The sequence below is a fragment of the Coregonus lavaretus genome, assembly GCF_964263955.1.
Source record: "Coregonus lavaretus genome assembly, chromosome: 36".
Taxonomy (NCBI): domain Eukaryota; kingdom Metazoa; phylum Chordata; class Actinopteri; order Salmoniformes; family Salmonidae; genus Coregonus; species Coregonus lavaretus.
In genome coordinates, this window is record NC_140023.1 from 12,793,665 (window position 1) to 12,810,371 (window position 16,707).

General features: G+C 51.9%; 1 protein-coding gene across 8 annotated transcripts in view; it reads left to right on the forward strand.

Moving 5' to 3' along the window:
* LOC311110926 (stromal membrane-associated protein 1-like) overlaps positions 1-16,707 on the forward strand; it is a 61,047-nt gene that overhangs the window by 10,303 nt on the left and 34,037 nt on the right. The gene's annotated exons all lie outside the window — the stretch shown is intronic.

Below are 16,707 nucleotides of genomic sequence, written 5' to 3' on the forward strand. Positions count from 1 at the left end.
CATCAGACCCATTGACAGGGCTCCAGACTAACATTTTCCCCCAGTGCCACCAACTTTTTCAGTGGCACCAGCCCGTGATTTTGTCGCACCAATTTTTTTCCGTGGCATCACGCAATAGAAAACATTTGTAATCATTCACCCTAGAAAGTAATTCGCAGTGCTTTAGACTGTGTAATAGACTATTGAGATTGTAGGCTATTCCAAAAATTAGTTGTTTAATCTAACAGGTCCAAGCAGGAATACATGATTCAAGATATTTTGATGTGCAACCTAATCCAGTGATTGTCTTGAATTGTGAGTTGACAATAGGATATTGTTGTTATATTATACTGATAAAATAGGGCTACAGAATTTTCAGATTTTTTGTATTTTTCAGTAGAGATTAATTTGCCTACATCTTTATGTGCATTAATATCATAGGCTAATTCTTATATAAATACATTTTACATAAGAAATGTCAGTTTGTACGTTTTGAACATTTGGAAATGAATTAATATAAATTATTTAAAAGGCGGACTTATTTGGAACACGCATCCATGGGCTTAAAGGGTTCATTCTGTACGGACCTTTCACATTTTATCAAATATTTTGGTAACACTTTACGTGACACCTAGCGTTGTGACACAGTCATAACCATGTCATATGTCATAACAGCTGACATAACTTGTCATAACCTGTCACAATATGGTCATAATACTGTCATGACCCATATATTTACACCTGTTGTGAAATATATTGCATTATTTTATGGCTGGTCATGACACCTGCGTAAGAGTGTCAAAACCCACATTTATTAAAATGTGTTTTTTTCCCCTGACAAGAAGTTTCCTTTCGTTTAAAAGTTTTTCTTAAATCCTTTGTTGTTGTATTGCATTTCTTTAGTCATGTTTTTTAATCATTTTAAATAACTTGAAGAAAATAGACTTTATGACACTGTCAAGAAGCATTATGACCATCCTGTGTCACTTTACTTGGATTAAGAAAATACACTTTATTACACTGTCAAGAAGCATTATGACCATCAGAATAATGTAAGTTAGATAGGCCTATCACGTACATGCCCTTATATCAGTCAGTCATCAGTCAAAAAGAGGGTGTCCTGCTCCTGAAATCAGTCATCAGCAACAGATCATTGGGGTAGGTGCATGTCTGAGAGCAATGTGTGCGCAATTATAATTTAATATGGTCAATTTCAGAAAAATTGATATAAATACTATTAACAAGTAGGCTATGGTGTAATGGAATGTGTTACCTTGTGTGGTAGGTTTTGTGGGTTTTGACACTCTTATGTAGGTGTCATAACCAGCCATAAAGTATCGCAATATGTCACAACAGGTCTAAAGATATGTCATGACAGTGTTATGACCATATTATGACCATATTATGACCGGTTATGACAAGTTATGTCAACTGTTTTGACTGTCATAACGTGTTATGACTGTCATAACGTGTTATGACGCTAGGTGTTAAGTAAAGTGATACCAATATGGTGGTCCTATTAACAAATGTAAGTAAAGTCATACGACTTCACATGAGAGATTAATCTTTCATTTTATCTCTACTTCTCTTTCAAAAATTAGGCCAGTATATGTTAGAAATGTCTAAACGTAGATTTTGGTGGGCTTAATAGGTACACTTACCCTACCCACAGAAAGCTGAGAACAACAGTAGTTGCTTCCAAAGGATTTTGGATTTTTAAATGTTATCCAATTATTCTTTTTTATCTTTTTTTCGCTCATAACAGCAGCAGGCCCCAGCGGAACAGGCCCAGGAGCTGGGCAGACAATTTAATTACAGGAATCAATAGGATAATGCACTTTGCTGTTTGATGAAAAAATAGGACGTTTTGAAACTTCTGAGTGAGGTGACCATCTAATGAATGTTTAGCTCGCATGCGACCAATTACAAATTTAACTCGCACAGCCAATTGAAAGGGTTGCAAAATGCCACTAAATGGTCACAGTCTGGAGTTTTGCCCGTTGACATACTGTAGCTGTATTGTAATCAAAGTTGTAATCAAAGTGTTATAACTAGTGGTCTGATAGGTTGCAGCAAACTACTAGCTAGCATTATCAATCTGTATTAGCCTACCTGAGTGTAGCAGACATGGCGTGTGCCTTATTTGCATCTATGATTTGTTGCCGCCAGATTGCAAATAACACTGAAAAGATCTCAATCTCTCCAAAAACTCTTGTCCTGTCCACTTACTAGTCAGATTTGAGTCACAGAGGTAATTTAGTCTCATCTCGTTAGTTATAGTTTTTCTGTGTCTATTTAATCAGATCGTCTCGTCAATTGCCACTGAAAAATAGGTGTTTGACAAGTATTTTTGTCACTATTTTAGTTGACAAAATTAACACTGATATGCTGGTATCAGAAGAAAAGTATGTGTGGGGGATTGAATGCAGGCCCATCTCTGTCTCTGTCTCTCTCTGTGTGTGTGTGTGTGTGTGTGTGTGCGCGGATGCACACATATCTCAGATCACTTAGTGTCTAAAGCCCATTTTCCACCTGAGGCCTAACCCTCTCCCTATGTCCACTCACACCTGCTACCTAGCATAAGCCTGATAGCCTAGCTGACACACGATGTATGCACACTTTTATGCAGACTCATACACTCACACAAGTGCACACTCATGCACACACACATCTCTCTCTGTATCTCGCTCTCTGCATCGCTCTGTCTCGCTCGCTCTCTCTGTCTAACTCTCATCTCTGTCTCGAGCTCTCTGTCTCGCGCTCTCTCTCTGTCTCGCGCTCTCTCTCTGTCTCGCGCTCTCTCTCTGTCTCGCGCTCTCTCTCTGTCTCGCGCTCTCTCTCTGTCTCGCGCTCTCTCTCTGTCTCGCGCTCTCTCTCTGTCTCACTCTCTCTCTCTGTCTCGCTCTCTCTGTCTCGCTCTCTCTGTCTCGCTCTCTCTTTCTCGCTCTCTCTGTCTAGCTCTGTCGCTATCTCGCTCTCTCTGTCTCGCTCTTTCGCTCTCTCTGTCTCTCGCTCTCTCTGTCTCTCGCTCTCTCTGTCTCTCGCTCTCTCCGTCTCGCTCTCTCTGTCTCGCTCTCTCTGTCTCGCTCTCTCTGTCTAGCTCTCTCACTCTCTCTGTTTAGCTCTCTCGCTCTCTGTCTCGCTCTCGCTCTTTCTGTCTTGCTCTCTCTCTGTCTCCCTCTCTGTCTCGCTTTGTCTCGCTCTGTCTCTCTCTCTGTCTCGCTCTCTCTCTCTGTCTCGCTCTCTCTCTCTGTCTCGCTCTCTCTCTCTGTCTCGCTCTCTCTCTCTGTCTCGCTCTCTTGCTCTCTCTGTCTAGCTCTGTCGCTCTCTCTGTCTAGCTCTCACGCTCTCTGTCTAGCTCTCACTCTCTCTGTCTAGCTGTCTCGCTCTCTCTGTCTCGCTCTCTCTGTCTCGCTCTCTCTGTCTCGCTCTCTCTGTCTCGCTCTCTCTCTCTGTCTCTCGCTCTCTCTGTCTCTCGCTCTCTCTGTCTCTCGCTCTCTCTGTCTCTCGCTCTCTCTGTCTCGCTCTCTCTGTTTAGCTCTCTCGCTCTCTGTCTCGCTCTTTCTGTCTCTCTGTCTTGCGCTCTCTGTCTTGGCTCTCTCGCTCTCTGTCTCGCTCTCGCTCTTTCTGTCTTGCTCTCTCTCTGTCTCCCTCTCTGTCTCGCTTTGTCTCGCTCTGTCTCTCTCTCTGTCTCGCTCTCTCTCTGTCTCGCTCTCTCTCTCTGTCTCGCTCTCTCTCTCTGTCTCGCTCGCTCTCTCTGTCTCGCTGTCTCTCTCTGTCTCGCTCTCTTGCTCTCTCTGTCTAGCTCTCTCGCTCTCTCTCTCTAGCTCTCACGCTCTCTGTCTAGCTCTCACTCTCTCTGTCTAGCTGTCTCGCTCTCTCTGTCTCGCTCTCTCTGTCTAGCTCTGTCGCTATCTCGCTCTCTCTGTCTCGCTCTCTCTGTCTCGCTCTCTCTGTCTCGCTCTCTCTGTCTCGCTCTCTCTGTCTCGCTCTCTCTGTCTCGCTCTCTCTGTCTCGCTCTCTCTGTCTCGCTCTCTCTGTCTCGCTCTCTCTGTCTAGCTCTCTCTGTCTAGCTCTTTCGCTCTCTCTGTCTCGCTCTCTCTGTCTCTCGCTCTCTCTCTCGCTCTCTCTGTCTCGCTCTCTCTGTCTAGCTCTCTCACTCTCTCTGTTTAGCTCTCTCGCTCTCTGTCTCGCTCTCTCTGTCTCTCTGTCTTGCGCTCTCTGTCTTGGCTCTCTCGCTCTCTGTCTCGCTCTTTCTGTCTTGCTCTCTCTCTGTCTCCCTCTCTGTCTCGCTTTGTCTCGCTCTGTCTCTCTCTCTGTCTCGCTCTCTCTCTCTGTCTCGCTCTCTGTCTCGCTCTCTCTCTCTGTCTCGCTCTCTCTCGCTGTCTCGCTCTCTCTCTCTGTCTCACTCTCTTGCTCTCTCTGTCTAGCTCTGTCGCTCTCTCGCTCTCTCTGTCTAGCTCTCACTCTCTCTGTCTAGCTCTCTCGCTCTCTCTGTCTCGCTCTCTCTGTCTCGCTCTCTCTGTCTCGCTCTCTCTGTCTCACTCTCTCGCTCTCTCTGTCTAGCTCTGTCGCTCTCTCGCTCTCTCTGTCTCACTCTCTCGCTCTCTCTGTCTCACTCTCGCTCTCTCTGTCTCGCTCTCTCTGTCTCACTCTCTCGCTCTGTCTAGCTCTGTCGCTCTCTCTGTCTCACTCTCTCGCTCTCTCTGTCTCTCTGTCTCGCTCTCTCTGTCTCGCTCTCTCTGTCTAGATCTGTCGCTATCTCGCTCTCTCTGTCTCGCTCTCTCTGTCTCGCTCTCTCTGTCTCGCTCTCTCTGTCTCGCTCTCTCTGTCTCGCTCTCTCGCTCTCTCTGTCTCGCTCTCTCTGTCTAGCTCTCTCTGTCTCGCTCTCTCTGTCTAGCTCTTTCGCTCTCGCTGTCTCTCGGTCTCGGTCTCTCTGTCTCTCGCTCTCTCTCTCGCTCTCTCTGTCTCGCTCTCTCTGTCTCGCTCTCTCTGTCTAGCTCTCTCACTCTCTCTGTTTAGCTCTCTCGCTCTCTGTCTCGCTCTCTCTGTCTCTCTGTCTTGCGCTCTCTGTCTTGGCTCTCTCGCTCTCTGTCTCGCTCTTTCTGTCTTGCTCTCTCTCTGTCTCCCTCTCTGTCTCGCTTTGTCTCGCTCTGTCTCTCTCTCTGTCTCGCTCTCTCTCTCTGTCTCGCTCTCTCTCTCTGTCTCGCTCTCTCTCTCTGTCTCGCTCTCTCTGTCTCGCTCTCTCTGTCTCGCTCTCTCTGTCTCGCTCTCTCTTTCTCGCTCTCTCTGTCTAGCTCTGTCGCTATCTCGCTCTCTCTGTCTCGCTCTTTCGCTCTCGCTGTCTCTCTGTCTCTCGCTCTCTCTGTCTCTCGCTCTCTCTGTCTCGCTCTCTCCGTCTCGCTCTCTCTGTCTCGCTCTCTCTGTCTCGCTCTCTCTGTCTAGCTCTCTCACTCTCTCTGTTTAGCTCTCTCGCTCTCTGTCTCGCTCTCGCTCTTTCTGTCTTGCTCTCTCTCTGTCTCCCTCTCTGTCTCGCTTTGTCTCGCTCTGTCTCTCTCTCTGTCTCGCTCTCTCTCTCTGTCTCGCTCTCTGTCTCGCTCTCTCTCTCTGTCTCGCTCTCTCTCTCTGTCTCGCTCTCTTGCTCTCTCTGTCTAGCTCTGTCGCTCTCTCTGTCTAGCTCTCACGCTCTCTGTCTAGCTCTCACTCTCTCTGTCTAGCTGTCTCGCTCTCTCTGTCTCGCTCTCTCTGTCTCGCTCTCTCTGTCTCGCTCTCTCTGTCTCGCTCTCTCTGTCTCGCTCTCTCTGTCTCGCTCTTTCGCTCTCGCTGTCTCTCGCTGTCTCTCTGTCTCTCGCTCTCTCTGTCTCTCGCTCTCTCTGTCTCTCGCTCTCTCTGTCTCTCGCTCTCTCTGTCTCGCTCTCTCTGTTTAGCTCTCTCGCTCTCTGTCTCGCTCTTTCTGTCTCTCTGTCTTGCGCTCTCTGTCTTGGCTCTCTCGCTCTCTGTCTCGCTCTCGCTCTTTCTGTCTTGCTCTCTCTCTGTCTCCCTCTCTGTCTCGCTTTGTCTCGCTCTGTCTCTCTCTCTGTCTCGCTCTCTCTCTGTCTCGCTCTCTCTCTCTGTCTCGCTCGCTCTCTCTGTCTCGCTGTCTCTCTCTGTCTCGCTCTCTTGCTCTCTCTGTCTAGCTCTCTCGCTCTCTCTCTCTAGCTCTCACGCTCTCTGTCTAGCTCTCACTCTCTCTGTCTAGCTGTCTCGCTCTCTCTGTCTCGCTCTCTCTGTCTAGCTCTGTCGCTATCTCGCTCTCTCTGTCTCGCTCTCTCTGTCTCGCTCTCTCTGTCTCGCTCTCTCTGTCTCGCTCTCTCTGTCTCGCTCTCTCTGTCTAGCTCTCTCTGTCTAGCTCTTTCGCTCTCTCTGTCTCGCTCTCTCTCTCGCTCTCTCTCTCGCTCTCTCTCTCGCTCTCTCTGTCTCGCTCTCTCTGTCTAGCTCTCTCACTCTCTCTGTTTAGCTCTCTCGCTCTCTGTCTCGCTCTCTCTGTCTCGCTCTCTCTGTCTCGCTCTCTCTTTCTCGCTCTCTCTGTCTAGCTCTGTCGCTATCTCGCTCTCTCTGTCTCGCTCTTTCGCTCTCTCTGTCTCTCACTCTCTCTGTCTCTCGCTCTCTCTGTCTCTCGCTCTCTCCGTCTCGCTCTCTCTGTCTCGCTCTCTCTGTCTCGCTCTCTCTGTCTAGCTCTCTCACTCTCTCTGTTTAGCTCTCTCGCTCTCTGTCTCGCTCTCGCTCTTTCTGTCTTGCTCTCTCTCTGTCTCCCTCTCTGTCTCGCTTTGTCTCGCTCTGTCTCTCTCTCTGTCTCGCTCTCTCTCTCTGTCTCGCTCTCTCTCTCTGTCTCGCTCTCTCTCTCTGTCTCGCTCTCTCTGTCTCGCTCTCTCTGTCTCGCTCTCTCTGTCTCGCTCTCTCTTTCTCGCTCTCTCTGTCTAGCTCTGTCGCTATCTCGCTCTCTCTGTCTCGCTCTTTCGCTCTCGCTGTCTCTCTGTCTCTCGCTCTCTCTGTCTCTCGCTCTCTCTGTCTCGCTCTCTCCGTCTCGCTCTCTCTGTCTCGCTCTCTCTGTCTCGCTCTCTCTGTCTAGCTCTCTCACTCTCTCTGTTTAGCTCTCTCGCTCTCTGTCTCGCTCTCGCTCTTTCTGTCTTGCTCTCTCTCTGTCTCCCTCTCTGTCTCGCTTTGTCTCGCTCTGTCTCTCTCTCTGTCTCGCTCTCTCTCTCTGTCTCGCTCTCTCTCTCTGTCTCGCTCTCTCTCTCTGTCTCGCTCTCTCTCTCTGTCTCGCTCTCTTGCTCTCTCTGTCTAGCTCTGTCGCTCTCTCTGTCTAGCTCTCACGCTCTCTGTCTAGCTCTCACTCTCTCTGTCTAGCTGTCTCGATCTCTCTGTCTCGCTCTCTCTGTCTCGCTCTCTCTGTCTCGCTCTCTCTGTCTCGCTCTCTCTGTCTCGCTCTTTCGCTCTCGCTGTCTCTCGCTGTCTCTCTGTCTCTCGCTCTCTCTGTCTCTCGCTCTCTCTGTCTCTCGCTCTCTCTGTCTCTCGCTCTCTCTGTCTCGCTCTCTCTGTTTAGCTCTCTCGCTCTCTGTCTCGCTCTTTCTGTCTCTCTGTCTTGCGCTCTCTGTCTTGGCTCTCTCGCTCTCTGTCTCGCTCTCGCTCTTTCTGTCTTGCTCTCTCTCTGTCTCCCTCTCTGTCTCGCTTTGTCTCGCTCTGTCTCTCTCTCTGTCTCGCTCTCTCTCTGTCTCGCTCGCTCTCTCTGTCTCGCTCGCTCTCTCTGTCTCGCTGTCTCTCTCTGTCTCGCTCTCTTGCTCTCTCTGTCTAGCTCTCTCGCTCTCTCTCTCTAGCTCTCACGCTCTCTGTCTAGCTCTCACTCTCTCTGTCTAGCTGTCTCGCTCTCTCTGTCTCGCTCTCTCTGTCTCGCTCTCTCTGTCTAGCTCTGTCGCTATCTCGCTCTCTCTGTCTCGCTCTCTCTGTCTCGCTCTCTCTGTCTCGCTCTCTCTGTCTCGCTCTCTCTGTCTCGCTCTCTCTGTCTCGCTCTCTCTGTCTCGCTCTCTCTGTCTAGCTCTCTCTGTCTAGCTCTTTCGCTCTCTCTGTCTCGCTCTCTCTGTCTCTCGCTCTCTCTCTCGCTCTCTCTGTCTCGCTCTCTCTGTCTAGCTCTCTCACTCTCTCTGTTTAGCTCTCTCGCTCTCTGTCTCGCTCTCTCTGTCTCTCTGTCTTGCGCTCTCTGTCTTGGCTCTCTCGCTCTCTGTCTCGCTCTTTCTGTCTTGCTCTCTCTCTGTCTCCCTCTGTCTCTCTCTCTGTCTCGCTTTGTCTCGCTCTGTCTCTCTCTCTGTCTCGCTCTCTCTCTCTGTCTCGCTCTCTGTCTCGCTCTCTCTCTCTGTCTCGCTCTCTCTCGCTGTCTCGCTCTCTCTCTCTGTCTCGCTCTCTCTCTCTGTCTCACTCTCTTGCTCTCTCTGTCTAGCTCTGTCGCTCTCTCGCTCTCTCTGTCTAGCTCTCACTCTCTCTGTCTAGCTCTCTCGCTCTCTCTGTCTCGCTCTCTCTGTCTCGCTCTCTCTGTCTCACTCTCTCGCTCTCTCTGTCTAGCTCTGTCGCTCTCTCGCTCTCTCTGTCTCACTCTCTCGCTCTCTCTGTCTCACTCTCGCTCTCTCTGTCTCGCTCTCTCTGTCTCGCTCTCTCGCTCTGTCTAGCTCTGTCGCTCTCTCTGTCTCACTCTCTCGCTCTCTCTGTCTCTCTGTCTCGCTCTCTCTGTCTCGCTCTCTCTGTCTAGATCTGTCGCTATCTCGCTCTCTCTGTCTCGCTCTCTCTGTCTCGCTCTCTCTGTCTCGCTCTCTCTGTCTCGCTCTCTCTGTCTCGCTCTCTCCGTCTCGCTCTCTCTGTCTCGCTCTCTCGCTCTCTCTGTCTCGCTCTCTCTGTCTAGCTCTCTCTGTCTCGCTCTCTCTGTCTAGCTCTTTCGCTCTCGCTGTCTCTCGGTCTCGGTCTCTCTGTCTCTCGCTCTCTCTCTCGCTCTCTCTGTCTCGCTCTCTCTGTCTCGCTCTCTCTGTCTAGCTCTCTCACTCTCTCTGTTTAGCTCTCTCGCTCTCTGTCTCGCTCTCTCTGTCTCTCTGTCTTGCGCTCTCTGTCTTGGCTCTCTCGCTCTCTGTCTCGCTCTTTCTGTCTTGCTCTCTCTCTGTCTCCCTCTCTGTCTCGCTTTGTCTCGCTCTGTCTCTCTCTCTGTCTCGCTCTCTCTCTCTCTGTCTCGCTCTCTCTCTCTGTCTCGCTCTCTCTCTCTGTCTCGCTCTCTGTCTCGCTCTCTCTCTCTGTCTCGCTCTCTCTCTCTGTCTCGCTCTCTCTGTCTAGCTCTGTCGCTCTCTCGCTCGCTCTCTCTGTCTAGCTCTCACTCTCGCTGTCTAGCTCTCTCGCTCTCTCTGTCTCGCTCTCTCTGTCTCGCTCTCTCTGTCTCACTCTCTCGCTCTCTCTGTCTCGCTCTCTCTGTCTAGCTCTGTCGCTCTCTCGCTCTCTCTGTCTCGCTCTCTCTGTCTAGCTCTGTCGCTCTCTCGCTCTCTCTGTCTCACTCTCTCGCTCTCTCTGTCTCACTCTCTCGCTCTCTGTCTCACTCTCTCGCTCTCTGTCTCGCTCTCGCTGTCTAGCTCTGTCGCTATCTCGCTCTCTCTGTCTCACTCTCTCGCTCTCTGTCTCGCTCTCTCTGTCTCGCTCTCTGTCTAGCTCTCTCGCTCTCTCTGTCTCGCTCTCTCTCTCGCTCTCTCTGTCTCGCTCTCTCTGTCTCGCTTTCTCTCTCTGTCTCGCTCTCTGTCTCGCTCTCTGTCTCGCTCTCTCTCTCTGTCTCGCTCTCTTGCTCTCTCTGTCTAGCTCTGTCGCTCTCTCGCTCTCTCTGTCTAGCTCTCACTCTCTCTGTCTAGCTCTCTCGCTCTCTCTGTCTCGCTCTCTCTGTCTCTGTCTCGCTCTCTCTGTCTAGCTCTCTCGCTCTCTCTGTCTCGCTCTCTCTGTCTCTGTCTCGCTCTCTCTGTCTCACTCTCTCGCTCTCTCTATCTCGCTCTCTCTGTCTAGCTCTGTCGCTCTCTCTGTCTCGCTCTCTCTGTCTAGCTCTGTCGCTCTCTCGCTCTCTCTGTCTCACTCTCTCGCTCTCTCTGTCTCACTCTCTCGCTCTCTGTCTCACTCTCTCGCTCTCTGTCTCGCTCTCTCTGTCTAGCTCTGTCGCTCTCTCGCTCTCTCTGTCTCGCTGTCTCTCTCTGTCTCGCTCTCTTGCTCTCTCTGTCTAGCTCTCTCGCTCTCTCTCTCTAGCTCTCACGCTCTCTGTCTAGCTCTCACTCTCTCTGTCTAGCTGTCTCGCTCTCTCTGTCTCGCTCTCTCTGTCTCGCTCTCTCTGTCTAGCTCTGTCGCTATCTCGCTCTCTCTGTCTCGCTCTCTCTGTCTCGCTCTCTCTGTCTCGCTCTCTCTGTCTCGCTCTCTCTGTCTCGCTCTCTCTGTCTCGCTCTCTCTGTCTCGCTCTCTCTGTCTCGCTCTCTCTGTCTCGCTCTCTCTGTCTAGCTCTCTCTGTCTAGCTCTTTCGCTCTCTCTGTCTCGCTCTCTCTGTCTCTCGCTCTCTCTCTCGCTCTCTCTGTCTCGCTCTCTCTGTCTAGCTCTCTCACTCTCTCTGTTTAGCTCTCTCGCTCTCTGTCTCGCTCTCTCTGTCTCTCTGTCTTGCGCTCTCTGTCTTGGCTCTCTCGCTCTCTGTCTCGCTCTTTCTGTCTTGCTCTCTCTCTGTCTCCCTCTGTCTCGCTTTGTCTCGCTCTGTCTCTCTCTCTGTCTCGCTCTCTCTCTCTGTCTCGCTCTCTGTCTCGCTCTCTCTCTCTGTCTCGCTCTCTCTCGCTGTCTCGCTCTCTCTCTCTCGCTCTCTCTCTCTGTCTCACTCTCTTGCTCTCTCTGTCTAGCTCTGTCGCTCTCTCGCTCTCTCTGTCTAGCTCTCACTCTCTCTGTCTAGCTCTCTCGCTCTCTCTGTCTCGCTCTCTCTGTCTCGCTCTCTCTGTCTCACTCTCTCGCTCTCTCTGTCTAGCTCTGTCGCTCTCTCGCTCTCTCTGTCTCACTCTCTCGCTCTCTCTGTCTCACTCTCGCTCTCTCTGTCTCGCTCTCTCTGTCTCGCTCTCTCGCTCTGTCTAGCTCTGTCGCTCTCTCTGTCTCACTCTCTCGCTCTCTCTGTCTCGCTCTCTCTGTCTAGATCTGTCGCTATCTCGCTCTCTCTGTCTCGCTCTCTCTGTCTCGCTCTCTCTGTCTCGCTCTCTCTGTCTCGCTCTCTCTGTCTCGCTCTCTCCGTCTCGCTCTCTCTGTCTCGCTCTCTCGCTCTCTCTGTCTCGCTCTCTCTGTCTAGCTCTCTCTGTCTCGCTCTCTCTGTCTAGCTCTTTCGCTCTCGCTGTCTCTCGGTCTCGGTCTCTCTGTCTCTCGCTCTCTCTCTCGCTCTCTCTGTCTCGCTCTCTCTGTCTCGCTCTCTCTGTCTAGCTCTCTCACTCTCTCTGTTTAGCTCTCTCGCTCTCTGTCTCGCTCTCTCTGTCTCTCTGTCTTGCGCTCTCTGTCTTGGCTCTCTCGCTCTCTGTCTCGCTCTTTCTGTCTTGCTCTCTCTCTGTCTCCCTCTCTGTCTCGCTTTGTCTCGCTCTGTCTCTCTCTCTGTCTCGCTCTCTCTCTCTCTGTCTCGCTCTCTCTCTCTGTCTCGCTCTCTCTCTCTGTCTCGCTCTCTGTCTCGCTCTCTCTCTCTGTCTCGCTCTCTCTCTCTGTCTCGCTCTCTCTGTCTAGCTCTGTCGCTCTCTCGCTCGCTCTCTCTGTCTAGCTCTCACTCTCGCTGTCTAGCTCTCTCGCTCTCTCTGTCTCGCTCTCTCTGTCTCGCTCTCTCTGTCTCACTCTCTCGCTCTCTCTGTCTCGCTCTCTCTGTCTAGCTCTGTCGCTCTCTCGCTCTCTCTGTCTCGCTCTCTCTGTCTAGCTCTGTCGCTCTCTCGCTCTCTCTGTCTCACTCTCTCGCTCTCTCTGTCTCACTCTCTCGCTCTCTGTCTCACTCTCTCGCTCTCTGTCTCGCTCTCGCTGTCTAGCTCTGTCGCTATCTCGCTCTCTCTGTCTCACTCTCTCGCTCTCTGTCTCGCTCTCTCTGTCTCGCTCTCTGTCTAGCTCTCTCGCTCTCTCTGTCTCGCTCTCTCTCTCGCTCTCTCTGTCTCGCTCTCTCTGTCTCGCTTTCTCTCTCTGTCTCGCTCTCTGTCTCGCTCTCTGTCTCGCTCTCTCTCTCTGTCTCGCTCTCTTGCTCTCTCTGTCTAGCTCTGTCGCTCTCTCGCTCTCTCTGTCTAGCTCTCACTCTCTCTGTCTAGCTCTCTCGCTCTCTCTGTCTCGCTCTCTCTGTCTCTGTCTCGCTCTCTCTGTCTAGCTCTCTCGCTCTCTCTGTCTCGCTCTCTCTGTCTCTGTCTCGCTCTCTCTGTCTCACTCTCTCGCTCTCTCTATCTCGCTCTCTCTGTCTAGCTCTGTCGCTCTCTCTGTCTCGCTCTCTCTGTCTAGCTCTGTCGCTCTCTCGCTCTCTCTGTCTCACTCTCTCGCTCTCTCTGTCTCACTCTCTCGCTCTCTGTCTCACTCTCTCGCTCTCTGTCTCGCTCTCTCTGTCTAGCTCTGTCGCTCTCTCGCTCTCTCTGTCTCGCTGTCTCTCTCTGTCTCGCTCTCTTGCTCTCTCTGTCTAGCTCTCTCGCTCTCTCTCTCTAGCTCTCACGCTCTCTGTCTAGCTCTCACTCTCTCTGTCTAGCTGTCTCGCTCTCTCTGTCTCGCTCTCTCTGTCTCGCTCTCTCTGTCTAGCTCTGTCGCTATCTCGCTCTCTCTGTCTCGCTCTCTCTGTCTCGCTCTCTCTGTCTCGCTCTCTCTGTCTCGCTCTCTCTGTCTCGCTCTCTCTGTCTCGCTCTCTCTGTCTCGCTCTCTCTGTCTCGCTCTCTCTGTCTCGCTCTCTCTGTCTAGCTCTCTCTGTCTAGCTCTTTCGCTCTCTCTGTCTCGCTCTCTCTGTCTCTCGCTCTCTCTCTCGCTCTCTCTGTCTCGCTCTCTCTGTCTAGCTCTCTCACTCTCTCTGTTTAGCTCTCTCGCTCTCTGTCTCGCTCTCTCTGTCTCTCTGTCTTGCGCTCTCTGTCTTGGCTCTCTCGCTCTCTGTCTCGCTCTTTCTGTCTTGCTCTCTCTCTGTCTCCCTCTGTCTCGCTTTGTCTCGCTCTGTCTCTCTCTCTGTCTCGCTCTCTCTCTCTGTCTCGCTCTCTGTCTCGCTCTCTCTCTCTGTCTCGCTCTCTCTCGCTGTCTCGCTCTCTCTCTCTCGCTCTCTCTCTCTGTCTCACTCTCTTGCTCTCTCTGTCTAGCTCTGTCGCTCTCTCGCTCTCTCTGTCTAGCTCTCACTCTCTCTGTCTAGCTCTCTCGCTCTCTCTGTCTCGCTCTCTCTGTCTCGCTCTCTCTGTCTCACTCTCTCGCTCTCTCTGTCTAGCTCTGTCGCTCTCTCGCTCTCTCTGTCTCACTCTCTCGCTCTCTCTGTCTCACTCTCGCTCTCTCTGTCTCGCTCTCTCTGTCTCGCTCTCTCGCTCTGTCTAGCTCTGTCGCTCTCTCTGTCTCACTCTCTCGCTCTCTCTGTCTCGCTCTCTCTGTCTAGATCTGTCGCTATCTCGCTCTCTCTGTCTCGCTCTCTCTGTCTCGCTCTCTCTGTCTCGCTCTCTCTGTCTCGCTCTCTCTGTCTCGCTCTCTCCGTCTCGCTCTCTCTGTCTCGCTCTCTCGCTCTCTCTGTCTCGCTCTCTCTGTCTAGCTCTCTCTGTCTCGCTCTCTCTGTCTAGCTCTTTCGCTCTCGCTGTCTCTCGGTCTCGGTCTCTCTGTCTCTCGCTCTCTCTCTCGCTCTCTCTGTCTCGCTCTCTCTGTCTCGCTCTCTCTGTCTAGCTCTCTCACTCTCTCTGTTTAGCTCTCTCGCTCTCTGTCTCGCTCTCTCTGTCTCTCTGTCTTGCGCTCTCTGTCTTGGCTCTCTCGCTCTCTGTCTCGCTCTTTCTGTCTTGCTCTCTCTCTGTCTCCCTCTCTGTCTCGCTTTGTCTCGCTCTGTCTCTCTCTCTGTCTCGCTCTCTCTCTCTCTGTCTCGCTCTCTCTCTCTGTCTCGCTCTCTCTCTCTGTCTCGCTCTCTGTCTCGCTCTCTCTCTCTGTCTCGCTCTCTCTCTCTGTCTCGCTCTCTCTGTCTAGCTCTGTCGCTCTCTCGCTCGCTCTCTCTGTCTAGCTCTCACTCTCGCTGTCTAGCTCTCTCGCTCTCTCTGTCTCGCTCTCTCTGTCTCGCTCTCTCTGTCTCACTCTCTCGCTCTCTCTGTCTCGCTCTCTCTGTCTAGCTCTGTCGCTCTCTCGCTCTCTCTGTCTCGCTCTCTCTGTCTAGCTCTGTCGCTCTCTCGCTCTCTCTGTCTCACTCTCTCGCTCTCTCTGTCTCACTCTCTCGCTCTCTGTCTCACTCTCTCGCTCTCTGTCTCGCTCTCGCTGTCTAGCTCTGTCGCTATCTCGCTCTCTCTGTCTCACTCTCTCGCTCTCTGTCTCGCTCTCTCTGTCTCGCTCTCTGTCTAGCTCTCTCGCTCTCTCTGTCTCGCTCTCTCTCTCGCTCTCTCTGTCTCGCTCTCTCTGTCTCGCTTTCTCTCTCTGTCTCGCTCTCTGTCTCGCTCTCTGTCTCGCTCTCTCTCTCTGTCTCGCTCTCTTGCTCTCTCTGTCTAGCTCTGTCGCTCTCTCGCTCTCTCTGTCTAGCTCTCACTCTCTCTGTCTAGCTCTCTCGCTCTCTCTGTCTCGCTCTCTCTGTCTCTGTCTCGCTCTCTCTGTCTAGCTCTCTCGCTCTCTCTGTCTCGCTCTCTCTGTCTCTGTCTCGCTCTCTCTGTCTCACTCTCTCGCTCTCTCTATCTCGCTCTCTCTGTCTAGCTCTGTCGCTCTCTCTGTCTCGCTCTCTCTGTCTAGCTCTGTCGCTCTCTCGCTCTCTCTGTCTCACTCTCTCGCTCTCTCTGTCTCACTCTCTCGCTCTCTGTCTCACTCTCTCGCTCTCTGTCTCGCTCTCTCTGTCTAGCTCTGTCGCTCTCTCTGTCTCGCTCTCTCTGTCTAGCTCTGTCGCTCTCTCGCTCTCTCTGTCTCACTCTCTCGCTCTCTCTGTCTCACTCTCTCGCTCTCTGTCTCACTCTCTCGCTCTCTGTCTCGCTCTCTCTGTCTAGCTCTGTCGCTATCTCGCTCTCTCTGTCTCACTCTCTCGCTCTCTGTCTCGCTCTCTCTGTCTCGCTCTCTCTGTCTCACTCTCTCGCTCTCTCTGTCTCGCTCTCTGTCTAGCTCTCTCTCTGTCTCGCTCTCTCTGTCTCGCTCTCTCTGTCTCACTCTCTCGCTCTCTCTGTCTCGCTCTCTGTCTAGCTCTCTCTCTGTCTCGCTCTCTCTGTCTCGCTCTCTCTGTCTCGCTCTCTCTGTCTCGCTCTCTCGCTCTCTCTCTCTCGCTCTCTCTCTCTGTCTCGCTCTCGCTCTCTGTCTCGCTATCTGTCTCGCTCTCTCTCTCTGTCTCGCTTTCTTGCTCTCTCTGTCTAGCTCTGTCGCTCTCTCGCTCTCTCTGTCTAGCTCTCACTCTCTCTGTCTAGCTCTCTCGCTCTCTCTGTCTCGCTCTCTCTGTCTCGCTCTCTCTCTCACTCTCTCGCTCTCTCTGTCTCACTCTCTCGCTCTCTCTCTCGCTCTCTCGCTCTCTCTGTCTCGCTCTCTCGCTCTCTCTGTCTCGCTCTCTCTGTCTAGCTCTGTCGCTCTCTCGCTCTCTCTGTCTCACTCTCTCGCTCTCTCTGTCTCACTCTCTCGCTCTCTGTCTCACTCTCTCGCTCTCTGTCTCTGTCTAGCTCTGTCGCTATCTCGCTCTCTCTGTCTCACTCTCTCGCTCTCTGTCTCGCTCTCTCTGTCTCGCTCTCTCTGTCTCACTCTCTCGCTCTCTCTGTCTCGCTCTCTGTCTAGCTCTCTCGCTCTCTCTGTCTCGCTCTCTCTGTCTCGCGCTCTCGCTGTCTTGCTCTCTCTCGCTGTCTCGCTCTCTCTCTCTGTCTCTCGCTGTCTCGCTCTCTCTCTGTATCTCTCGTCACTCTCTGTCTAGCTCTCTCTCTCTGTATCTCTTGTCACTCTCTCTCTTTCTCTCTCCCTCTGTCTTTGTATCTCTCTGTCTCTCTCTCTCTCTCAGGCTCTGCCAGCAGGAGTACTCTGATCTAGCATCTGTCTCTGCCAGCCACACAGACGCTGCCTTTTATATGTAAATTAATTATTAAAAACAACTCATTATCACTTTAAGTCGTTTCGCGCAGATGGAGGTTGGGGGTACATAGTGTGTGTTAAGAGAGCTCGGAAAAGATATGTGGTTGCGTAGAAACGCCTGTGTACAGGGTGTGTACTGTAAGTGCATGTTAATGTTTTAAATTAATTTGTGAATTTACATAGTGTGTGTGCTTGAGTGAAAGACAGAATAGAGCCCTTGTGTCAAGTCCAACATCCATCACTTGGATAACAATGATGCATTGTGGGTATGAACACATCTGATGTAACAGTCCATGTATGAGCCCATTGTTCTGCCATGAATACCATAGTACGGTCGGTGTGTCTGTCTGTGTCTTTGTCTCTCTCTGTGTGTGTGTGTGTGTGTGTGTGTGTGCATCACTGAAGTCAACAAGACCTCACAATCTCGCTGTCTAAGACCACCTGACACTACTGGGCCAATCAGTGCTTCCAAATGCCCAGAGGGAGATT